This window comes from Cheilinus undulatus, linkage group 16, assembly GCF_018320785.1.
Source record: "Cheilinus undulatus linkage group 16, ASM1832078v1, whole genome shotgun sequence".
Classification (NCBI taxonomy): Eukaryota; Metazoa; Chordata; class Actinopteri; order Labriformes; family Labridae; genus Cheilinus; species Cheilinus undulatus.
This window is the reverse complement of record NC_054880.1, coordinates 25,349,532-25,359,874: the sequence shown is the minus strand read 5'-3', so window position 1 is coordinate 25,359,874 and position 10,343 is coordinate 25,349,532. Positions and strand designations below refer to the sequence as shown.

The window sequence follows — 10,343 nt, the reverse complement described above, 5'->3', positions numbered from 1 at the left end:
GGTGAAAAATTATTTAAACATGAAAATGGGTCAATGGTGACAAAAATGGTTAACAGAGGTAACAATTAGCAGATAGTGAAAAAAAATGGGTTCAAACAGGTGAAAATGGGCCCAAAAGGGCTGAAAATGAGTTAAGATGACAAAAATGTATTTTAAGTGGAAAAAAAGGCCAGAAAGGGTGGTGAAATATGATTAAAAAGTGGCAAAAAATAGTTCCAAAATTTGTCAGTTGAGAGAGGCAAAAATAGGCAGAAAGGGATTTAAAAAAAAAAAACGGGCAGGAAAAAAGTGCACAAAATTGATGAAAGTGGCACCAAGACTAGCATCAGTCCTTCTGGTCCACATGCACTGATATCAATAAATCTCAGCTGGGGAAGGCCCATTCTCTGGGTTTACTGGGGGCCCAGTGAAATCTGTGGGCAGGCCTGTGAACATGTGTAGAAGTAGGTGCATGTAATTAAAAACAAAAGTTTTATTATGGGTCTAAAGCGAGCAGAGTCAAGTTCAGGCTTTTTTGGGTGCAGAGACTGGCTCTTTGAGGTCCAACAAGTAAAAACAGTAATCAAGGTTGATTCTGTGTCTGCTACCTCCGGGCTCAGACTGTCTGCTCGGCTCAGCGCTTACATAACAGCCACACACAGTCGGAGGGATTCCTTCTCCCTAAAAGGCGATGATGAGAGCTCGGTGACAGATTACAAATAACAGGCCTGGAGGTGCTGTCAGTGTCGCTCTCCGTTCTCAGGTCGTGGATAATTTGAGTCCATCCACTTCTTATTAATCAGCTAAATCAGATACTGTATGTACAGGCAAAACAGTTCTGTTAATTCAAATCTAATTCAGTTGTGCTGTCTTTGCTGTAGACAGTGAACAACATGCTGATTTAAACTGCAGGCATCAATATTTAAACCAGCACCATATACTTGTGCGTTGTTGTGTCCACATCACTTTGCAACACTCAGCCTCAACACTAGTCACTACTTCCTGGTCCTGTTGCTACATTTCCTGCCTGTTTGTGTCCAGGTAACCATGGCAAATGAAAGCAAGCATATTAGGTTGAAGTTGGAGCAGACAAATTTAACAGTTCATCAGCAGTGATTTTACTGTAGTTTCAGCAAAGAAGAAAAAAGTCTGCTGATGCAAAGGACCGAGGAATGTTTTGTACTCATTCGGCCTCTGAGATCTAAATCAGTCAAGGGTTGGGTAGGTAGGTTCATATCAACTACAGGTGCAGGGCTTTGTTTATAGTTAAGGGCCATATGAGGTTGGCCTATGCTAAGTTGTAGATTTGATGCAGATGTATAAATCAGGGTTAAAGAGGCTTAAAACCATTGCAACGTTGTGGCGCTGTAGCTTAGCTGGTCAAAGCGCCTGTCTCGTAAACAGGAGATCCTGGGTTCAAATCCCAGCAGTGCCTTCTTCCTGAACCTCTTTGAGATGCACAAGCCTCGGGCTGTTTTCGAATTCACTGACTATACTAGCAGTGTGTACTGATTTGACCACAATGTAGTACGCAGTTTGCCAAAAATAGGAATAAGGTGTCCTGATTCTTGTTGTATGGAGGGTTAGGATGTTGGATAGCCCCTAAAACAGAGAGTCTGATGGGAAATCTCCCAGAATGCCTTGCAAATCAACAATCAGGTATCCTAAGTTAGTGCTGTTTGGTGCATGTCTTCCCCTGCTCTCTCCCCCATATTTCTGTCTCCCTTTGAATCCCCTACCAAAATATAGGCAAAAAACCCAATATCTCTAAATATTATCTTGAAAAAAAAAAGAAAAAAGAAATGGGAGCCAAACAGTAATGTGTCTAATGCTAATGAGCATGAGCAAAAGTAAACTCTTTCATGTGAACAATGAGAGGAAGCTCTTTTCCCTCTCAGTTTTTTATTTAATACACCACAGATTAAATGGATGATCTTCACTCCTAATTTCTTGGTAGCAGCCTACCTACTGCTAGGTGGAAGGCCATAATGTTAATATTTGATAGCAAACATCATGTGTTTTTCACAGAATTATATACAGTTTAGCTTAATTATAATGAACAATCCGTCAGACTCCGTACTGGATAGGCCACGTAATGATGGGTGGATGGGTAATGAATAGTTTGAGTCAAATAAATGCACACATATCAAGCCTAGAGCATTGCTTGATTTTGCTGATTTATGATGAACAAGCCAAGCCAAATGATCAGGATGCTGAAGAAAATTGATTTCTTATCACTGGAAGGAAAAAAATAAATGTTGGTGAGAAATAGTTTCCTGTCCTCTTCCTGGGTGCCATCTAGCCTCATCCCTCTTTCTTCCAGTATCATCACATCAGTTGCGACACTTGGTCTGGAACTGTTGTGTTGTCTTTCAAGTAACGGCACATAGCGATCGTCATTGTTCGCTCTGCATTTATAACTTTCTCAGACTTGTGCCACTTTTGTGGCTGTATTAACAGTTTTGTGAATAATTTTGAGACAAAAGTAGCTCCATAGCTGTGCCCCATTCCCCCCCTCTACTGTAAATCTCCAGTTCTGTTTGTTTTCCAGAGCTGCAGCAGATGAACGGTGGCGTGACATGAGCATGCTGGTCTTTAATGCTCATATCTCCTCTCTCCGTGGATGTTTCAGAGCTGGCACTCAACCCCGATCCTGGTCGAGCCTCGAGGGGACGACTGACAATCAGAGCTGGCACACAGTCCAACATGTGACCACAACAACCTACGACCAGATCCCCATACTCAGTGATTCATTTCCCGTTTGGCAGAGCTGCATCTCTGTTGGCAGCCAATCACAGACTCACATGGACTCACCACCTCTTCATATCTCTGAATAACAAGGAGAAACTAAGACCTCTGACCCCAGGAAGGACACCCGCCACAGACCTCAGAGCGGAATACAGAAACAACAGGCCTGAGGACGGTTGTTACTTAGAACCAGGATGTCACGATACCAGAGTCTAAAAGTTTAATATAAGTCTAGTAAATAGCTGATTGATTCTACTGTACTACCTCGTGTGTTTTGTACCGAAGTACACATGAATGGTAATTGAGACTGCCTCTTAAAGCCTATCCCAGCACGGTGCCCAAGGACAGTAAACTTGTGTGATCAGCTGAACCTGACCTTTTGGGTGAGGGTCTCTTCTGTGAAACCATCCATAGAGGACAGTCTTTGATAGACTCCATCTGCCCCTGTCATCAGGCAGATCCACCTCTCAAAGCTTCAAGCTGAAACATTTGTTTCCAGTCGGAGAATGACTGGACCAATCAGCATCATTTGAGGAGAAAGAGGCGGTAGCTACAGGTGTGCTTATGTTGAGGTGACTTTTGTTGACATTCCTGAGCAAACTTTCCTCTAATACATTACAGCATGTTTTTTTTTGTTTCTGTGTGTATGGTGGTTTTTAACAAACATTTAATCAATCAACTGGACAATGATTTTGAAATGGGTCTGCAGACCAACTCAGTCACGAAGCCAGCTTCTTCCATCTTTGGCTTTATCTAAGATTCAGTCCTTTTATCACTGATTGATTTTGAGAAGGTTGCACATCTTGTGATGACCTTTATTTTGATGCCAGCCACGCCTCTTGCCATTATTTACGGCTTGTTCAGAATGCTGCAGCTCATCTGTTAGACGAAAAAACATAAATACAAGCAAATTTGCCCAACTGCTGCTGTGCTGTTTTCTACCACGGACTCACTGATCCACCAGTCAGTCACTTCTGATCATCCCCAGGTCTAAGTTGAAGCTCAGCGAACAGTCTGGCTCTACATGTTGGACAGTCCCCCTCACAGCCAGTCTTTAAAATCAAACTTAGAACGTACACTTTACAACTGAACAGTAGAAGGTTGGTGGAAGTTCAAAAATACAACATACCAACTTCAGCTCTACTTTTCTGAGTTAATTAATCACATTTTTAGTTTTATGTTAACAGTATAAAATCATTCTAAGTTTTTTGTCATTGTACTCACATTATTTGATAATCATCCCTTCATCTGAGTAGGTTTCCCAGAATGCCTATGAGCATTAGACACTTTGGCACCATATCAACTCAGACAAAACAAAGAGCTGCATTAATTTAAGAATCCATTAGTTATTTCAGCTCTATTTTTCTGAGATAATAGCATGCACTAAAAGTACTTAGACATGTTTTTTTGAGTAGGATTTAAAACAATTGTTACGTGTAGGAAAGTTTCCACAGTGCAGTTTAATTTAAAACATAAACCCAAAATAAATTTACAAGTAAAATTTGATTCACATAACTCAAAATGGCTTAGTACCTGCTACTCAAAATATACCATTTTTTTCTGTTACTTAAAATTTTACGTAATCAGTTGTTGCTAATATTTTGAGTTATATTAAGTTATCTGGGATTTAAGTTTAAACTAGAAAAGCACTCAGAGAGTGCAGACCTCCGCCATTAGCCCTATCTCCCAATAGTAGAGAATCCTTTCAAAAATTCCTGGATCCAGACGGTGATCCGGATCACTCCCAAAATCTAATCAGTTCTTCCTCATGCCATTTCTGGCATTTCCTGAAAATTTCATCAAAATCCATCCTCAACTTTTTGAGTTATGTTGCTAACAAATAAACTTACAAACTAACTAACAAGCCCTGCCAATCACATAACCTCCTTGGTGGAGGTAACGATAGATTTTTACTTGAATCAACTCAAAAAAATGTATTAACACAACTTAAAAACTTTGATGTAATCAGTTTAAACAAATATCTTTGAGTATTTTCAACTGGTTTGGTTTTACAGTGTACTTTTATTCCCTGGTTTTTGACTTGACATGAGAAATGAAGCTTAGTGTAAATTTAGGCAGGAAGATAGTTTCTTTCATTCATTAATAATCACTCCCTTCCCCCGCTCCATTTACTGCTCAGGTTATCAGCTGGTATGGCGTCTATTCACTTAAGCAATCCCCATCAGCCACGACCTCTCTCAGTCCCATCATCCTGCAGCTGTCTTTTTTAAAAATCTGTCTCCACTCCTCTGCAGTCAACTGTTTCAGTGCGACCGCTGCAACCCTCCTCCACCCAAGCTACCTCCATTTTATCTCATTGATGTCTGGTTCAAGCTCCTCTGTGAATCCTGCATCCCGTCATGGCTACTTTCAAGTCATCTCATCAGTGTACTGGTCATGCTCCTTGGAACTTTGCTCCTCAGAAGTCTCTTACTCAACTTATCCTACTCAGGTACCTGCCCTACCTACCTGCCCTTGGTGCTCTCATGAGTTTGCTCTTTGAAACCCGCTCTTGAAGTCACTGTTACTTTTCTGAATCTATGGCACCAACCCCCCTCTCCATCTCAAACTCCTGTTAACTATCTCCTAGACTTTTATTGCAGTCATTATAGTCTGTTTCAAATAACAGTCTCCAGGATCAATACTCCATCATATTTAAAAACCAGGCCCAGGCTTGAACACTAAAGCACATACCTCTCCTCTGACTGTTACTGTCACAATTATAGATGAGCTCGAACTCAGAGGTCTGATTTTAGCAGCCATGGCTGATTACCCCCTCACTGTAGCTCTATGAAAGCTGCCAAGCTGCTCTGCCTTGAAGGCAGCAAGCTAAAAAAAAAAAAGTTCAGCTGCTTTAAAAGAGACGCACATGTTGAGCTGAAATATGTGAGGTTAAAGTCTGACATGCTTCAGGTTAAAACATCATGTTTCTACTCGTAGGATTTAATGTTTGCTTACAGACTATTTAAATATTTTTAATAACAACAGAACTCTACTTTTCTATTTGTAATCAATCAGTGTAAAAGTTGCAAAAGAACTGAATAATTCTTGCAAAAAACTGACAGTATTTACTTTATTCTAAAAAAATTGTACGTCTTTGTCCTATCTATTTTTTATGATGGCAAAATGTCACCTTAAAGCAACAATTGGCAACTTTTTCACCTGATAATCTGTATTTCAAAGTTGATTTAGTACTGAAATAACTTTTAATATGGAGTGCTCCAGTTGGCTGCTTTCAGCACGATGTAACTGGTGAAAAGCTTTGTTTTTTCAAATGCATACCACTTTATAGCATGCATTAACTTTCAATCATGCTCGGGCATGGCACGAAAATGCCATAAAAACTGTGATTAGATCCACTAAAACATCGTTTGCAGCAATTCCAAAAAGCTCCAACTGTTTTATTTGTTCATTCCAACACTTTCCTTCACCTTTAGTTGTCTTTTCTAAGCATCACAGCCTCGAGGTCTTTATGGAGCATTACGCTTTAATGCACATTAACATACTTGAGCTTGATATTTAGCTGCAGTGAACTATGTATGAACAGTGACATATAAAACCAGACAGACAAAGATTAAGCAAAGATTACTGAAGCAGAAAACACGAAACAAGGCCTCACTGACTCTCCTGTTTCTCTAATTATCCCACAGTGATTGCATTTTTGTTTTGTTGACTTTTAATTTATTTACTGCTTTAGGCATTTTCCCTTTTTGTTTACAGTTACATAACAGAAACAAGGACAAACAGGACACACCATCACAACATCACATGTTGTCTAAAAACAACATATTATTTCCTTCCCTCTGCATGTCTGCTCAAAGTTTATTAATAGAGTGAATTAAAACTACCTCAGATGAACAAAGTGCTGCAAGGCAGGCTTAAAGATCCAATATTAAAGAATAAATAAGACGTATAAATGTATAATAACACAATGATAAGAGTATAACAAAATGTCCAAGCTCAAGATGTAGGATTTGAAGGTGACATCTTCTTTCCTGTACATGTGCGTATTTTTGGTTTTAGACATTTTGAAGTATGTACAGTATATATGGAACAAGGTAAAAATGTCTGAGGGGGACTGTGAAGCCTTGTAGGAAGTCACAGGAGGTTTGCAGGTTTGGAGTAGATAAGAAAAGCACAGTGAAGAAGGAAACCCCAGAGCTGATCAGAGGAGAGGAGAAACAGTCTCCTGCTTCCACTCAGCCCCCCTCGGCTCTGTGGATCTGTTCTCTTCGAGGCTGTTTGACACTTTTTGGTGTCACTGTACTCGTTCTGCTATTTTTAACAGGATGGGAAAAGCAAAGTGAAATCAAACAACTTCAAACAGTGCAAGAGGAAGGTGTTGGAGTTTACTGTTACATGTTAAAGCATACAGACATGTTTGGAAGAAACTTCGAGAAATACTTATGTGAGACATAATCAGCAACCTAATTGAAAACTGGGGATAAACGTGGTTTGTTTGTGTTTAGTTTGAAAGATGAAGTAAATTCTGCAAGGCATGCGTATTTTGGGGACGTTTCTTTTAGTTTGGATGGTAGAATGCCCATGCATTCACTGCTATAAAGCTCCCATAGAAAGTGGGACATGGAAGTTTCTGAAGGCACTGCTGGGATTTGAACCCAGGATCTCCTGTTTACGAGACAGACGCTTTGACCAGCTAAGCTACAGCGCCCGTTAAAATAGAAATAAAAAGTGTCTCTTGCAGGCATAAAAGTTTATGGTTGCTAATTCAGCCAAAGAACACCTCTTGCAATAAGAAATAAACCAGACAACTGAAAAACTCACCTGAAACAGTTGGCAGGTTACTTAAAGTCAAGTTTACACAAGCTGTCTCTGCCAAACAGGTAACCTTTTATTGCATTCTAGCTGTTTGTGCACATGACCAAAACAAAGAAAAATGTCAAATGATATTCAAGGGTTTATAGTAGAATCATAAGACATATTTCAAACAAGATTACAGAACTTAAAAAAAAAATCAGTTCATTCATCATGTGTCCGTTGCACAAAACATCTTCCATGATGGTTTTAGTGGAACTGAGAGAGTCAGCAGGGTTACCCTCCAATTTCTAATGAGTACAAAATGAAAGGGGTATGTGTGTGTGTGGACTTTTTTGTTTCCATGGTCTCAAACATGAATCAATATGATTGGACATTTACTAGAATCATTCTAGACCATAGGATTTTCAGTCAAGTTAAGCTGATCTGTGTGCATAACCTGACATGCCAGATGGATGTGTTTCACACATCCATCCAGAAAAGGCAGAGGCTTTGAAAAAAACTCAGAGTATGATAGGGTGAACGTTCTGTCTGTCACATCTTTACGTAGCTGCTATCAAGCTGCGCGTGCACAGCTAGTGAGGAATAACGTGAAACATGGCGACCATAGATATGTAAGTACTCAAAGTTTGTCGTTTTTGAAAAGAAAACAACTCACTGCTGTTCTTTGTTCTTCTTTTAACAAAGAAATGGCGTCAAGTTTTGATAAAACTGATGCTTCAGCAGCATCCACGCTAATCTCTTCCTCCATAACTGCACCAGCTCTTGCTGCTGCTTGCTTATGTCATGACTCTGCTGCACCAGGTTACTGTGTGCATGGATTTGTTTTCAGTAGATAGCTGACATCTAAACATCCCCTTTGTCACAAAGTCACAAGTTGCAAATTGTGCACGCTCTACTGCATAGATCGGCAACAGATCTCAGCATATCTGTGCTCATGATATAATCAACTGCTACAGATACATCACCAATTTCAGATTCCATAAGGCACTGCTGGGATTTGAACCCAGGATCTCCTGTTTACAAGACAGACGCTTTCACCAGCTAAGCTACAGCGCCCTCTGTTTAGAGATGATTGTCTTGTGACAACTCATGACATCAGCGATTAATCAGTCCCAGTCCTTTTGGTACTCTTTGTAAAGGCTGGCTCAGGCTACTTGATGTTTTTTGGTCGTTCACAACAGCACCATGTCAGACTATGCAACAAAAATCTTGTCCCATCTTGGCTGACAACATGGCCACACTACAAGAGTGATCCTGACTGCTCACCGTATGCTGACGTCACCACTGTCTTCGTGACTGAGTGCGAGTTCACAGGTTGACGGGGGGGCGTGTCAAGAATGTCAGTCACTCTACAACAAAGCGCTTATTGATTCTAGTGGTCTTTGCTCGTTAAAAAGGAAAATAAGACACAATTATGGATTGGATTATGGATAACACTTATGGATGTATCAAGAGGAGGACAATATGGACTGGCTCTCCTTCAGATAGAACTTAAGGTATGCATATAATAAATAAAATTAAATTTACACATAAGTTTTAGGGAATAAAAGGGGATCAAAAGTGATAAATCTTGTAAATGATGATGTAAAGATAAGGAGCAAATGCTCTCCTCTTGGTAGATGTCAGAATTCATGTCGTTGATGTCAGGTCAGGGTTTCAAACTAGACGACGATGTGAGAAAAATTCTGACACGCTAGTCTTGTTGAATCGTGGTCATGGGATGTCTTGGATGCATCGTTAATTATGTCACACGACAAGACCGTTGGTCATTCCTGACTCTCTAAATCGGGCCTGAGTTTTGACGATGAGCTGCGACGTTGCAATCGGGCTTAAATCTGGCTGAATTCCTGTAGTCTGAGTCAGCCTTTAGTCTTTAACCCTCTTTGGACTTTAAAATAGTGATGGGAATTTTGGCTCTTTGCAGTGATGCAGAGCTTTTGGCTCTTCATTTGCATACAGCCCAGCAGTACCTTAGCTCATCCATTGGATGAATGTACTAGAACCAACTGCAGTAGCCTGACAGCAAACTAGTAACCAAGGGCTGTTTTGTCCAGACCATGGGACATGAAACCAACAAACAGGCTGAAATCTTTTGAACAAATTAAACAAGGACTGCTCTCTCAGGAGGAACCTGCAGTACTGTTGGTCCTGGTATCTGATTCCCATTACCACCACACATGTCTGGTGGACACCTGGATTAAAAAGTCGTAATAGCTAAAATCTTCATGGCACTGTAGCTTAGTTGGTCAAAGCATCTGTCTCGTAAACAGGAGATCCTGGGTTCAAATCCCAGCAGTGCCTTCTTCATAGCTTGTGTCTCAAAGCTATGAAGATCCAAAACAAGATGTTTGCACCCTACAAAGAGGGCAAGTCTAGACTATACTCTCTGGTATATAGACCCAACATTAATGCACCATGACTTTAGCAATAAGAAACATTTAGCAAAGTTACAGTGGAGAGGAAAGATTGGAAAGATCCAAGCTAATGGCTACTGCGGCAGCAGGCCATGGATAGACCAGACGAGACCACCGTAATGATCGCAAACCCATGCTGAAGCAGACCGGGGATAGAGCAAAAACATCTTTTCTGTCATGGAAAGCTTTCAGTGTTGCTCTATGGTCTTTTTTCACAAAGACACTCTGTCCACTTCAGACAAAACCACCTCTGCTTAGTCCAAGTTAATCACTCCACTAGCAGGCCTTGTGTACAGCCACTCGCAGCAACTAACTCTTTCCCCATAACTGTCACAAAGTCATGCTGAATCAGGTTGGCGGAGGAGGGAAAACACCTTTTCTGTTACAGATAGTTTTAAGTGTGGCTCTCTGCACTTGTTTTAT

The 10,343-nt window shown here is 40.5% G+C and overlaps 4 non-coding genes across 4 annotated transcripts; 2 read left to right on the top strand and 2 right to left on the bottom strand.

Annotated features, from left to right (window-relative positions):
• The first annotated feature begins 1,340 nt into the window (after positions 1–1,340).
• Positions 1,341–1,414, top strand: trnat-cgu. The gene has a single exon. It is a non-coding gene; the product is annotated as a tRNA-Thr (tRNA).
• Positions 1,415–7,325: 5,911 nt separating this feature from the next.
• trnat-cgu lies at positions 7,326–7,399 on the bottom strand. The gene has a single exon. It is a non-coding gene; the product is annotated as a tRNA-Thr (tRNA).
• A 1,089-nt stretch (positions 7,400–8,488) lies between these two features.
• On the bottom strand, positions 8,489–8,562 carry trnat-ugu. Its single transcript has one exon. It is a non-coding gene; the product is annotated as a tRNA-Thr (tRNA).
• Positions 8,563–9,733: 1,171 nt separating this feature from the next.
• On the top strand, positions 9,734–9,807 carry trnat-cgu. Its single transcript has one exon. It is a non-coding gene; the product is annotated as a tRNA-Thr (tRNA).
• The last annotated feature ends 536 nt before the right edge of the window (positions 9,808–10,343 follow it).